This window comes from Rhinatrema bivittatum, chromosome 4 (genome assembly GCF_901001135.1).
Source record: "Rhinatrema bivittatum chromosome 4, aRhiBiv1.1, whole genome shotgun sequence".
Classification (NCBI taxonomy): Eukaryota; Metazoa; Chordata; class Amphibia; order Gymnophiona; family Rhinatrematidae; genus Rhinatrema; species Rhinatrema bivittatum.
The window spans coordinates 273,552,279-273,567,635 of NC_042618.1; the positions used below are offsets into that span (position 1 = coordinate 273,552,279).

At 42.9% G+C, this 15,357-nt stretch overlaps 1 long non-coding RNA gene across 4 annotated transcripts in view; it reads left to right on the forward strand.

Moving 5' to 3' along the window:
• LOC115090696 overlaps positions 1 to 15,357 on the forward strand; it is a 381,113-nt gene that overhangs the window by 189,321 nt on the left and 176,435 nt on the right. For all 4 annotated transcript variants that reach the window (XR_003856471.1, XR_003856470.1, XR_003856473.1 and 1 more), the window contains exons 7-8: positions 5,595 to 5,731; positions 12,115 to 12,233. This is a non-coding gene — a long non-coding RNA (uncharacterized LOC115090696). The remainder of the gene's footprint in view (positions 1 to 5,594; positions 5,732 to 12,114; positions 12,234 to 15,357) is intronic.

The window sequence follows — 15,357 nt, forward strand, 5'->3', positions numbered from 1 at the left end:
TTCTTCACAAGCACAACAATATCATACACACCAGTCCCATGGTCCGACCACTACCTCCTGCACTGCAAGACCCAAGCAAATATTAGTAACATGTCTGAAACAAATGAATCATATACCTTGAAATACAGACCACCCTTCCAACCTGACCTCCTCCAACAAGAACTCTGAAAACATCTAACAAATCTAGACCTCACTAACATAAATATGGCCACCCACTCATGGCACCAACTTACAAAGGAAATTGCCAACAACATAAAACCAGAAAGAACAAAACAGGTCAAGAACAAAAGAGAAAAAGCAAACCCTTGGTTCAACACCAAACTAAAAGACACCAAATCCAATCTAAGGAAAAAAGAAAAAGAATGGCGAAAAAATAAATGTCCTCTGACCCTTGAAAGATATCACACACAGCTGGCAACATATAAAAAGCTGATTAACAAATCTAAACGAGACTATTACTGTAAAAAAATCCAAAACTCCGCTAACAACTCAAAATCGCTTTTCAACATAGTAAACAATCTAATATCAGACAACAACAATCCAACATCCAAAACGAAAAGCCTAAGCCAAAAACTTGCACTGTTTTTCAAAAACAAAATCAGCAAAATAACAGGAAACATCAACAATTCCACTAACCAAGATAAGCAGCAAACCATCAATAATATAATACCCTGGTCCACCTTCAATCCCATATCAACTACCGAAACAGAGAAACTATTAAGAAATCTAAACCCAGCTTGTCATGAACTCGACACAATTCCAATTCGTGCCCTAAAGGAAATAGCCCAATCCATTGCCCCAACCATCATGGCAATCATTCATAAATCTCTAGAAGAAGGTGAACTTCCTGACAAACTAAAAATCGCAACAGTTAAACCCATAATAAAAAAAGAACCTCAACCCAGATGATCTGAACAACTACCGACCAATCTCAAACTTACCCCTCCTCGCCAAACTGATGGAGAAAGCAGCGCTTAAACAACTCAACGAGCATCTCGAAACAAACAACATCTTACACCCCACCCAACATGGATTCAGAAAAAATCATAGTACAGAAACCTTGCTACTCAACTTATCAAACACAATAATAAGAGGCTTCGACAATGGACAAAAATACATCCTAATCCTACTCGACCTTTCTGCTGCATTTGACATGGTTGAACATAAAAGCTTAATATCCAGACTAGCTGACATCGGTCTTTCCGGCAAAACTCTCGACTGGTTTACATCCTTCCTTAAAAACAGATTCTTCAAAGTAAACATCAACAACCAATCATCAGATGCCATACCTCTTGAAACAGGAGTACCCCAAGGATCCGCACTTTCAGCCACCCTGTTTAACATATATCTACTGCCTCTTTGCCAGCTCCTCACGAGTCTTGGCGTCACATACTACATGTACGCCGACGATATCCAATTAATCATTCCCATAACAAACACCATCGAAAACGCATTGAAACTCTCAGCCACTTACCTCGACACCATAAGAAGCATGCTAAACCACATGAAGCTATGTCTTAACATGGACAAAACTGAGTGCATACTACTTGAAAGAAAAAACTCTGGAATCAACACTAACCACAACATACAAATTGACAACACACACATCAAACTAAAAGACAACGTGAAAGATCTAGGAATATGGTTAGACCCAGAGCTTAACTACAAAAAACACATCTCAATGAAAATCAAAGATGGCTTCCACAAACTATTAATACTCAAACACCTAAAACCACTGCTATATCTCCCTGAATTCAGAACCATTCTACAATCACTCATATTCTCTAGCTTCGACTACTGTAACTCACTCCTGATAGGCCTTCCCAAAGCTACCATACGACCACTCTAATTGCTACAGAACGCATCAGCCAGAATCCTCACCGGTCACAAATGAAATGACCACATCACTTTGGTGCTAAAAAGTCTACACTGGTTACCTATAGAAAAGAGAATCAAAGATAAAACTCTAACCATTATACACAGAACAATTCACAACAGTGAAAGCACATGCCTAAATAACATTATTCAGAAACACACTTCTCAACGCTATACTAGAGCAACTAACAAAACACAACTAGACATACCATCAATATCAAACACCAAACTATCCACTGTAAGAAACAGAGCCTTTTCATTAGCAGGACCCTACCTCTGGAATTCACTACCTGAATACCTACGATTACAAAACAATACTAAAATATTCAAAAAAGAACTCAAGACCTAGCTTTTCAGACAAGCCTTCAAAGATGGGATTTGCTAATCACTCTTACCACTAAAGACACCGCATACTATCACCGATAGTTAAATACTACCACTGACTGTTTTTCTCTTTACATCTGACGATAATCCATTTGGTTGCTACAGAAGCTGTTAGCCATAAAAGTTTTGCATTCATTGTTATAACCTCTCAATATTGGCTGTTTTACCAGTTATGGTGTCATACCAGTTATGGTGTCATACCAGTTATTGTCTCACATGTAATTCGTTGTTTTACCTGTAAACCAGAATGAAGGCCTCTCGCTAAACTTCGGTATATAAAAGTGTATAAATAAATAAATAAAGATAAACTGGGCTGTGTGTTAAGTTTAATAGATGTATTTTATACCATTCAGAATCACATATTGTTCAGATAGGGCAGATAGAAAAGAATATATTGGAGAGATTTTACTCTGCCATATAGATAGAGTTTTGGATGGATGCTGGATATTTGTTTTGATTGGTTGAGAGATTTTTCCAAGGGGCGGGTCATGATTATTTAATTTCCAACAGTGGTGGCGATTTGAAAGCTGGTAGCAATTTTTAAATGCCTATTGAGGCAGTTGTGGTAATGTATTGTTGCTTTGTAGTTTGGTCCTGTCTATGTTTATGTTGCTTTGTAGGTTGCACTATTGTGTGAGATAATGATTATTTTTTGCCTTATTTTTTTAGGTAAATCGATTCCCTGATGCAGGTGTTTCGATGCCGAAACATGGTGCCATGTTGGTCGGTTTTCCTGCATTGAATATAACAGTTAGTATAGCTGTGTTTAAAAAAGGATTGGATAAGTTATTGGAGGAGAAGTCCATTACCTGCTATTAAGTTCACTTAGAGAATAGCCACTGCCATTAGCAATGGTAACATGGAATAGACTTAGTTTTTGGGTACTTGCCAGGTTCTTATGGCCTGGATTGGCCACTGTTGGTGTTGTGAACGGTGTTTTTCGTGTGCCCAGGGGCCACAGCCCGACCCCAACCTTCAGGGCCGAGCCAAGGGTTGACGGTGGCTCCGCGTGGCTGAACAATCGTGCCCTCGGCCAGGCCGGCAAGCTCCCATGGCCAACATCCAAGGATGATGGAAGGTGAATGGTCCTCCGACCATTCCAGGCCCTTTCGGACCTGCTGCGAGCAGCATGGAGCAGCAGGCTTGGCCTGAGGTTGAGGGCAGACGGACCTTGACACGAAGACTCAGGGTTGATGCGACGGCATCACATGGCACAAAGACTCAGGGTTGATGCGACGGCATCCATGACGAAGACTTGGGTTGATGCAACGGCATCACATGGGACGAAGACTCTTGACATCCACATAGGCAATGCAAGGCATGGACATTGGCACTGTCTCTCAGGGCGCCCTACTTAGGCCACCCGCGGGACTGAGTCGCGGACCACCCTGTCCCAGTACGCGCCCTACACAGCCCCCAGAGGCTGGTCACGGACACGACGGGAGCGGGACAGCACAGGAACACACATCCGGGACTTGATGGCTCAGGAGCACAGGACAACCGTCCACCAGCAGGCTAGTCCACTCAGGAGTACTGCATCTGAGGGACCCCCGGCCTACCGGACCAGAAGACTCGAGAGCGTTGAAGGCGAGACGAAGGAATAAACATCACGGAAGGCAGGAACACCAGGACGTAGAGGATCAAGACACCTGGACAAGGACCTCAGGCACGAAGACATGGCATGGTAGGACAAGAAGACATCATGATGAGGAGCTCCACAAGACTAGAAGACCTTACATGGGCTCTGGCAGGCCGGAGCCTCCAGAGCGAAGACTCCACAACGATGCAAGGCCCTGGACAACAAACAGAGCAGCCCTTTATAGGCCCTGACGTCGGCAGCGGCTCCAGCCGCTGCAAGGAGCCCCCGGGGCATCTCCAGCCGCTGGCCAGCCCGGGGATGTGGCCTAAACGCCGCGAAGACAGAAGACAGCATCGGGGGCAGTCCCAGCCCCAAAGAGAAGCAGAAAGTCCGCGGCTCCGGCCGCGGTGAAGAGGATGATGCAGGGCAGCCTCCGGGCCGCGTGGGCAGGCTGATGGCGGCATCCTGCTGTGGCGGCGAAGACAAGACAGCATGGTGAGTCAGCAGCACCTGCTCGCGGGGAAACCCACGGGCAGGGCGATTCATAACAGTTGGAAACAGGATGCTGGGCTTGATGGACCCTTGGTCTTACCCAGTATGGCATTTTCTTATGTTCTTATGTTCTTACATTGAGCACAGCGTTTCCTATGACTTCAGTGGTTTTGTGCCATGAGCTAATGCCTTTTTGATTACAATATTGTTGACGGAGGGCTTTTTTTTAGATAGTTTTTCAGATTTTTGTATGGGTTTTGTTCACCGTATAGATGTATGTAGATTTTTGCACTTTTTTGAAAAACCAGCAGATGATTGAAAGCATTGAGAACCTATATCTGACACCAATTGCAGCCCATTTTGTGGCAAGAGACCGTAGATTGAACCTTGGCACCTTCAAGGCGTCGTATGCTGTGTTAAATAAGAAATATTAATAAGAGTTATTTATAATTAAATATGGGCTGGATTTTAAAAGCTCTACACGTGTAGAGTGGGTTACGCTTGCCGGGACACATCTAAGTCCCGGGGCTTTAAAAAAGGGGCGGTCCAGGGGTGGGGCGGGGCCAGAGGCCTTCGGAACAGCGGCCATTTGCTGCTGTGTTGGAGGATCGCGTGCCAGCAGGCGACCGGCGCAATTTGCACCTGCCCAGATGCAGGAGCAAAAGGTAAGATAGAGTTCAGGGGGGTTAGAATAGGACTAGACGTTGGAAAGTTTAGGGGAACGGGTGGGAAGGTTATTTTAGGGGGAGGGAATGGGGGAAGGCCACGGACGTCAGTGTGCGCAAGATGCACTAGTGTGCACCCACTTTGCGCACGCTAACCCCTGATTTTATAACATGCACGCACCTGCACGCACATGTTATAAAATCGGGCGTCCATGTGTGCGCGCCGGGTAGCAAGCGTACCTTTGAAAATCTACCCCTATATTTTTGTATATATGTTAATTGATTGAAGATATCGTATTTTGAACCTGTTTTCTCTATGGTAATAAATTTGTCATACATTTTCAGAGCCATTTCTTCGATACTTGTGTTTAAATTTGATTATAAGTGGATGGTGCTATTCAGTAAAAAAAATCATACAATAATTCCTTCATCTAACTTAAAATTACTGGTTATTGGAAAAAAAGAAAACTATTAGAATAAATATGAAATATTGTAGCAAAAGTATCGTATTAGGTTTAGAAAACCTGACTTTTTTTGGTATTAGTAAAGCAAGTTATGTTTGTGTCTATTATTTTAATGCTGTGTTTTTTAATACATAGATTTCAAAGAATATTAAGAATATTGTCCGGGAATTGCGTCTTTTTGACTATAACCAAAATGGGCAAATACAACGACATGAACTAAGACGAATCCTTGAGAACTACTGCTTTAGAATGAAGGATTCTGAATATAATAAGTAAGTAAATAAATAGTTGCATATTATGATTGAAGGAAAATATCAGTTCACTTAATTAAACTTATTTTAATGTACTCTTGTTTAGTTTAATCATTTATGTGTGATTATTCAGAAAAAGGCAAAAAAATCCCATAGAATTTCAGGAAGTTATGTGCCATAGATAAATAATTCTTCTGTGACCCTATTGCACAAATTCATCAGACTGAATGCCCAGTAATAAAGAATTAATATACAGGAACTTAATAGTTTTTTGTTTTTTTTTTTAAATTAAAGTCTCTCATTATTAGAGTCACCAAATAAAGGTACAAACATATATGTGAAGAAAACACTGAAAAAAGTACTACTACTAATAATGTCCACAGTACAGACTTAAACAAGATACACCTCAAAACTTTAGTAACTCAATTGTTTCTTTATATATTATAAACAGTCCCCCATTTAAATAAGGTCCCCCTCCCTCACTCACACACACATGCACACCATTCATACTTCCCCTGTTGCAGCCACGGTCGCTAGGCTGGCAACCGGGTTCTTACCTGCTCGTTCGGGCCGTGGTCCGCGACAGGGTCCGGCAGTCCTCAGGCCTACCAGGCCTCTCTGCGGCGGCATCTCCACAAGGGAGATGCCGCCAAGCCCCGATTATGGCTCCGCCCCCTCTGTAGGCACGCGCGAGGGAGGCCCTTTTAAAGGTCCAGCCCTTCAGAGTCCCGGCCAGCCCCCTGGATGACTTCAGACGCCGGTAGGGTATTTAAACCCTGCGTCTGACTTAGGAAATCGCCTTGCAACGAAGTTCTCTCTTCGGAGTCACTGGTTGCTACGTTCCTGGTCCTGCTATTCCTGATCCTGGTCTTGCTGTTCCTGTTCCTGACCCTGGTCTTGCTGTTCCTGATCCTGGTCTTGCTGTTCCTGATCCTGATCCTGCTGTTCCCGAGTCCGCTTCGGTTCTGGATTCTTCTTGGCTTGATTCCCTGGTTCCTGACTCCGGCTTCGCTTCTGATACCCCGTGTCTGCTGCCTGTCCCGACTTCTGGTCAGTCTTCTCTTCAAGTCCGCTGCTGTCACCTAAGTCCCAGTGGTCCGGGTCCTCACGGGCTTCTTCTGGGGGGATCTCTGGCTTCCAGGGTGAAGATTCCATCATCTCTTCAAGTCTCGCTGCTGTCGCCTAAGACCCAGCAGTTTGGGTCCTCATGGGCTCCTCCCGGGGGAATCTCGGGCTTCCAGGGTGAAGACCTCATCTCTGTGTCTGTCTTGGTACCGCCTCCCGGCCTGTTCCATGTCCGTGGAGTTCTCTCTTCCAACCGTCACCCTCCGCCAGGCCGGCCCAAAAGGTCCACCGTCTGTCTGCAACATCCCCCACAACAATCTTCAATCCTGCAAAGACTATACACCACTATGAGTCTGAAAACTCTTATCCATCACTTGAAAAATCTTAAAATGTGTTCCCATAATTGAAAATTACCTTTTAAGTTAATTAAAGGTTTTACTTTTAGTGAACTACTGGTCTTATGTAGGCTTTCTGTATACAAAGTTTGTATCAAGCTCTCTCCAAGACTTAAAGGAAGGAAGCTCCTCATTTTTCCAATTTAACAATATTACTTTCTTGGCCAGTTAGAAGCGCAACAGCCAGAAATTTATTTCCCCCAATAAGCCCGACCAAGAAATACAAGTTCCCAAAATCCGGTCCAGGGCAGTATAAACCCTACTCCAGTAAGCTTGTAGTTTATGACACCCTATGAACATGTGGCATAAAGTACCTTCCTGTGTTTAACACTTCAAGCATAAGGCAGCATTCCATAACTTTATGCGATACCCCAACACTGTAGTAATGTACACTCTGTGGAGCAGTTTGAATTGAATTGAATTGCTCTCATATTAGTGGACATGAAGTACTTGTAAACTCCTGCAAAAGCATGCATAAGAATTTCCTCAATGACTTCCTCCTCAAGTCCCTACTCCATTGCACCTCCAACTTAGTAACATGAGAATAGAGCAACAAGGAAAGAAGATGATCTGACCAAATAGCAATTTTATTAGATTTTGGAATAGTATCCCAAAAGCTTCCCTCAGCATGTGTTGCTCTAATACATCCCAGGTTTCCGTTGCAAATGTGCAAGCAGTAGTGATGACCCTGAAAGTAGGTGAAACATTGAGATCTAGGTATCTCTCATGTTTCCTTTAAAGTGTCAAAAGAAAGAAGACACATAAACTCTTCATTCATCCATTTGTTGACACTATCCAATCATTTTCATTCCCAGTCGCTAAACAGTGATATCTCCAAACTTGGAGGGAATTCTTTATTATCAGTTAAGGTTAAAAAAGGAGAAAATCTAACGTTAATACTCTAATATGTATTTGGAGATAGTAAAGAAGAAATTAAAAAACTGAATACTTGGTGCTTACTTAGCTTTCATTTGTTTTCTTCATTCTCTTTATAAAAAGCCTGTTTAAAAAGCCAGGTTTTTAGACTTAGTTTAAATAGTTTCAAACTTCTCTGCAGTCTTATTTCGAGTATTACACACTGAGGGTCAAATATACACTAAGTTCTCTCTGAATATATAATCACATCGATATAAGAGAACTAATAAATCTATACATATCATGTTTATATGATTGTCATTCTTTATTCATAAGATCACATATTAAGGAGGTGAGGAGATATTACCTGCTGATCTCGTTAAGATTTCCTGCTTCCCTGCGGCTGCCTACCTGAATTAAGGTTTTTACCTTCGCTTTCCAACTGAAACGGGACTTCCGGGGGTAGACGCGAGCCTGCCCCGACGGTATCCAGTACAGCCAACCATCGGCTGCAACGTCAATAGGAGGGGCCGAAAGGGATTATAAAGTCTTGCCTGCTGTGAGTTCACTTGAGGTGAGGAGATATTACCTGCTGATCTCGTTAAGATTTCCTGCTTCCCTGCGGCTGCCTACCTGAATTAAGGTTTTTACCTTCGCTTTCCAACTGAAACGGGACTTCCGGGGGTAGACGCGAGCCTGCCCCGACGGTATCCAGTACAGCCAACCATCGGCTGCAACGTCAATAGGAGGGGCTGAACATTTACATAAATTGAATTCCTGACGGCGCGTAGCTGCCGACGGCGCGCTGCCAAAGCCGCGCGCCTAAGGGGCGCGCGGCTCTGACCGGCTCCGACCAGATCCGCCAGATTCGCCGGATACGCAGGTAAAGCTTTTCTGAGAAATAATCTGATAAAAGTTATTTTTCTCTAATCAGGAGATACAGCTGCAAGTAAGACAACTTGTATTCTAAGTTAACTCCTTACCTCCCTAAAGAGAAGTGTATTTGATAAATAAGTAAGCAAAGCCTCTGCCCGTCTGGAACAGAGTTTCGCTCAATAGATATATTTATGCCGTATACGAAACGTAAGGCCAAAATCAGGCCAATTTCAAGCACTCCAATAGTGAACTCTGCTCAAAGGACTGTGACAGATTGGCTTAGTTCCCCACAAAATACCCCTGTTGAGGGGGCCGTTGTGGGGACTGATATGGAGCATATTATATCCCCACTGGCCGAGGACATCTCTCTAAGTCCAGGGGCCCCGCGCACACCAACACCTCCAGGCAAAGAAGGGATAATATTCCTCAATAAGCCAATAAATCCCTAAGGAGAAACTGGGAGTATGGAAGAAAGTGGAGTAACAAATGGAGACGAACTGGAGATTTTGAATGTAGAGACTGTACCCCCCACAAGTACAGATACAAAAACTGAACGAGACCAAACATCTGAAAAGGGTATAAAAGGAAAAAAGGAGGTTGCAAATGAGAAGAAAATATTACATGAATTGACTGTGAGACCTAAAAGTATAACACTAGAAACGTTATGGACATTCTTGACTAAATTGGACTCTTCCATAAATAATTTAACACAGGCAGTAAATGAGACTAATTCAGTTGTGAAAAGTAATGCAGAGGTAATGATAGCACAACAGAAAGATATGAAAGTTATGGAACAAAGGGTATCACAAATAGAAAAAATACAGGTACATCAGATAAAAGGAGAGACTGAGATGTTGAGGAAGATAGAGAATATAGAGAATTATTCCCGGATATTGAATTTACGGATTATAAATTTTCCAATCACTAGTAAGGTAAATCCAATTGAACTGTTTAGATCTTATGTTCTACAAATATTACAGATTCCGGAGGCACTCATGCCAACAATAGTTAAAGCTTTCTATATTAATACCAAAACAAATATTGGTACTGTAGTAAAAGAACAAACACAAGTAGTTGAACAACAAACAATAGGAAAAGCTGAGGAACAAAAGAATAATGCTGAGCTATCACTAGACTTATCAGAACTTTTAGAAAAATCTCAGGATGAATTAGTAATTGAGAAGAGAGGTAACATGTTAGTCACATTAGCCTTTATTTCAGATAAAGAAAACATATTAAGATACTTTTTTCGAAATAGACTGAAAACTTTCTATGGTTATAAAATCTGGATATATCCAGACATAGTTAAATCAACGCAACTCAGGAGGAAAAGATTTCTCGCTCTGAGACAAACTGTACTTGAAAGGGGAGGGCTGTTTTTGCTTCGTTATCCCTGTAAATGTATAGTCAAAATGAAAGGGCAGACTTATCACTACACTGATCCTGTACATCTCAGTACTCTCGTGGGATTAGATAAGTCGGGGGAGAACTAGATAGGAAGGGGAACTAGCTTACTTTTACTTATAAAAAGTGTTTTCATTGTAGTTTGCTCCAATATACTACATCTTCTCTTTATTTTCTTGCAATAGATTACAGAAAAATGGAAAAATAGATATACATAGTTTAATAATTTGCATTGACATTTTTCTTGTTCCTGTTCTGTATTTTTACTAATACAATAGCTATATTTATGTATTGTATTTAAAAATCAATAAATAAAGAATTAAAAAAAAAAAGATCACATATTAAAACAATCCTATCTAGACAATAACTGCTATCTAGCACAAACATACATTCATAACCCAAACATTCAATCTCACACTTTAAAACTACCCACCATAAATTGCACAATCCCCATGTGATACAAGTAAAATTCAAATTACACCAAAAATATATACTATGTATACTCCACTCCAAATATTCAATATTTTTGAAAATAGCAAAACTTTTAAATTCTTTCGGATTCTTTTAGATGTTTTCACAATGTATCCACAAAACTTTTTGAATTCTTTTAAAAGTTTTCACAGTATATCCACCCAATAAATTCTACTCATTCGAATATTCCAAAACAAAGTCGGCACCATCCACTGGACCCATCCGACAAGGACTCCTTGTTTCACCCGTACTCTCCGGGCTTCATCAGGGAAATTCTCGCCAACAATCGCCCAGCGCGAGCTGCATGTTCCCTTATGGTGAGGAAGCCATGCAAGGTTCTTTTTATCCTAAAAAATTACAGAAAGTCAGCCCTCAGCAGGACAGACTATACCGCATTGATAAGGTTCTAAAGGTAAAAGGGAGAGGTAAGAACAAGCAGTGTTTTGTGAAATGACGAGGGTGGCCTGAAAAATGTAACAGTTGGATAAAAGCATCAGAGATTCAAGACGTTTGATTTGAAAAGGCCTTGTATCATAAAAAGAAAAAAAATGAAGGAAGGTGGTTTTTGCATAACGCTGCCTAGTAATGCCTCTGTGAGAATATTTCCACAAAACACCAGCTCTAATTTCACCACACAACTAGCTAAGCCTTTGGACCTACAGGGTCTGTGGGAAGTGGGTCTGGTGGAAATACAGTACCTGAACACATGGGATAATATTAAAGAAGACCATAAGTATGTTATCACCATGGGTGAAGGAAGCACGGAGCATCAATTTGTTGTATGAAGAGGGTATTATGCAACCGTTCAAAACCTGATGGACCAAATGAACCATGACATGAACAGTCTCTGCTGAGAGCTAATGTCAAGTATGCTGTGGACAGTGTCGGTCTGAAAGTCTTTAGCATACTGGCTGGTGAGGGGGTGGACTTCTGGTCATGTCATACCTGTGACATCATAGGGGGTGTGGCTTGGGATGGTGTGAGGGCGGGGCTACCAGTGACATCATAGGGGCGTTTTGGGGGCGAGGCTTAGGAGGGGCCTCTCCATTCACTTTTATTGGGGAGGAGCATGGGCGGGGTCTGGGGCGGAGCTTAGACCGGAAGTGAACAATGATTGGCTGCTGTCATCCTTATCTCGCCTGTCAATCAGTTTGATTGATCATGTACCCATTATACCACTGATGTCGTATATACTTTCTGCAGTAAAGTTAATTTGTTCTTCTGCCCATTCTAAACTAATTTCCATATTCTGTGGATCTCATAACTTTTATTGTAGTTTTCCTTTTTTGATTACATTTTAATTGTAATTTCTGACCTCCAAAACTTTCTATTTTGCAGATTTTGGAATCGCTATTGCACTAACAGAAAAAATACACTGGATTACAGAGACCTTCTAAAACATCTTGGTATAAATATTTCAGTAAACAAGAGACTGGTACCAGAATGTACACAGCAAGGTAGATGTATAAGAATAATTAATGTAAGAATATTCATATTCAGTAGTAGAATATGAATATGTTATAGCTGGAATGTATGTATATGATAGGTTTTGTTTGGTTTTAAAAAAGGCAGAGTATGGGGAGCAGATCCAAAGATTTTCATGTTGGAGGTATAAATATGTGCCTTGAGCTCATCTTCTTCTCAAGCCGGAAGCTATGGAGGGCATATCAGGGATTATCTATGCAAACAGCTACTAACCAAAATGATTAAGGGATATATTTTCAAAGTTACCTAGCTATCTGGCTATGGAGTTAGGCAGGCAGATCTTCCACTTAAAAAATTTACCACTGCCTTGCAGCTACATATAGCAACCTTGTTTCGAGCTGGATGGTTTGGCAGTAGGTCATAAAGTTGTAAATTGGTGAGGAATTGCTTAGGCAATACAATACAAAGTCCACTAGTGACTGTAACATGACTTTTGGGGGGGGGGGGGGGGTGAGATACCTCCCAGGCTCGGTGCTAGAACTGGTTCTTTTCAATATCCTTATTATCAACATTGCACAGCGACTTGAGGAGCAAATATGCTTGTTTGAAGTTGATATAGAAATCTGTATCAGGGTAGACACTAGATAGGTGAAAAAATGAAAGGGGACATGAAAAAACAAGAATGGTTAAGGGTTTGGAAAATGAACTTTAGTGCTAGGAAATACATACAGTATCTGAATGTAATCCGCTTTTAAGTGCTGAAAAGCAGAATATAAAAATTAGATAATCTATATAAATAAAAATGTTAAATAGTTTGTACGTCGTCGCTAATCTCGCCAACCGCTTAACCGAATACGTTCAAATTTGCACACAACATTCACTTCCTATACGGGAAGGATCTTATACACTTACATTACATATAGGTCACACCTGTGACAGGTAATACAAGTTTAAAAATTGCTTACACAAAACAGCGACATCTGGTGGCCGTCAGCGCAAGCACAACCTCTTACACCTTTCACACACACTCACACACCACACCCTACCCCCACATAGGGCTATTGTCTTTCATTCACACTCCCTCATAACAGAAATCCACACTCATCACACCACACACTCCCACCCACACGCCTGCCAATGTCACTTACTTCACCCACCCTCCCAAAACATACCAAAACACGAATTCCTGGCTGCTACATTGGGAAGCCACGCATTTCACACACCCTCCGAATTTAAATTAAAGTACCCTCTTCCACCCACCCATGCACTGCACTCCGATCACACACTACACCTGAAACAAGTCCGTGCTTCTCCGCCGGCACCACAGGAACGATCCGGGACACATCGCATTCAGTAGGGCAGTCGGATGCCAACAACCAAAATGGCGCAGGCGGACCTTGCCCTTACTATGCTATACGGAGACAACAATGATGTCGGTACACCATCTGACATAGTAAGGGCAACAGCCCGTCGGCGCCATATCCTCAGCGGACATTTGCCCTTACTAGGTCAGGAATCATGACACACCACTTTCACCGGTGAAGTTTTGCGACATGGCAGCCGGCGGAACAAACCCTAGCACACACCCTCGCCACCGGCTGGCAGTTTACACATGTAGCCGGGGAGGAGCACGGTGGGGGACCATTCTTATTTTCCGCTGCGTGTTTTTCACAGGGGGGGGGGGCACTGATTCTCCACATCTCTCGAGAGGGGGGCTGTAGCGTGGGTTGCTCTATTTCGCCGGGTTGGGGGGGGGGGCGCCAGGAAGGCATGCTTGCATATTTAAACTATTCTTTGCTGGTGCTGTTCATTTGGGGTAAAAAAAACAAAAAACCACAAACTGTAACCTTTACTGCTCTATTCTGTTTTTTCAACTTAACCAGGCTCAGCTACTGCACCAATTGCTTTCAAATTTGGACACAACCTTGCTTTCACTTTTGGCAAGGTTCTTCTCTATCTAGATTACATAGATGTCACACGGTTACAGAAAAAAAACATGTTTTTACATGTGTGTGGGGAAAACAGCGACATCTGTTGGACAGACATGCAACACATGCTATCTACCTTGGGAAATGAAGCTGCTGTACTGCGCATGCGCGGGCGGGAGCGCACATCGGGCACAGCGGGACCAACATGGTGCTGGGAGGGGCAGCAGCGGTGCACGTCGCACACAGCGGGATCAACATGGCGCTGGGAGGAGCAGCAGCGGCGGACCGGCGGCAATATCAGGCGTGGTGGTGTCGGCCGGCCGAAATTCGACACCTGGGAGGAGCTGCGGCGGCGATCTGGTACGGCTCACGTGCACGATAGGGAGGGATCCTTGCTGACCTCGTGCCTTCGGGAGCGGGCCACGCAGAACCGCACAAGAGGGAGAGGGCCGGGGGGGGGGGGGGGCAGCTGGGAGGGCATTGTGAGCCGGAGGGGATCAGGGAAGGAGATTGAGAGAGGGTGCGGTGTCACTGACAAAAGGATAGGGAGTAGGCGGGGAGAGGTGACAGTGAGGGGAGGGTGAATGAAGGGGGCAGTGAGTGTCAGTGGAGAGACACAGAGGGGAGAGGTGAGTGTGAGGGGTGAGAGTTGGAGTGGGGACAGGGGAGTGAAGGGGGGGTTAGTGACCGAAGGGGGAGGCGTGAGTGTGAGGGAAGAGATCTGGAGTGGGGACAGGGGAGGAAAGGGGGGGGGGGGTGAGTGACCAGGGAGGAAGACGATGTGTGACTGAGGTATATGAGCAAGGGGAAGGGGGAGGGAGGGAAAAGAACCTGACTCTGCCACTGCAATGCGTGGCCGGGCACAGCTAGTTGAAAATAAATAAGGTATAAGATCTTGCATTTGGGGTACAAAAATTCACTAGCTATATATCACTGAGAAGGATAAAAACTTGAAAAATGTAAACAGAGAGATCTAGGAGTAATCATCTTAGCTGACATGATGGTAACAACCATAAAAACAGCTCAGTTGCATAAAAAAAGGTATAAGCAGGAAAAATAAGATAATAATTAATTAATATATTCAAACATCATTTAGATGGATAATGTAATATTATCTATCTAAGGCCTAGATTTATCAATCTGCAGTAAATATTGCATGTGATAGGAAAAGTGTGTTTTATGGTAATATCCTATTTATTACAATGTCTTATCTTACTACAAAGTGTGT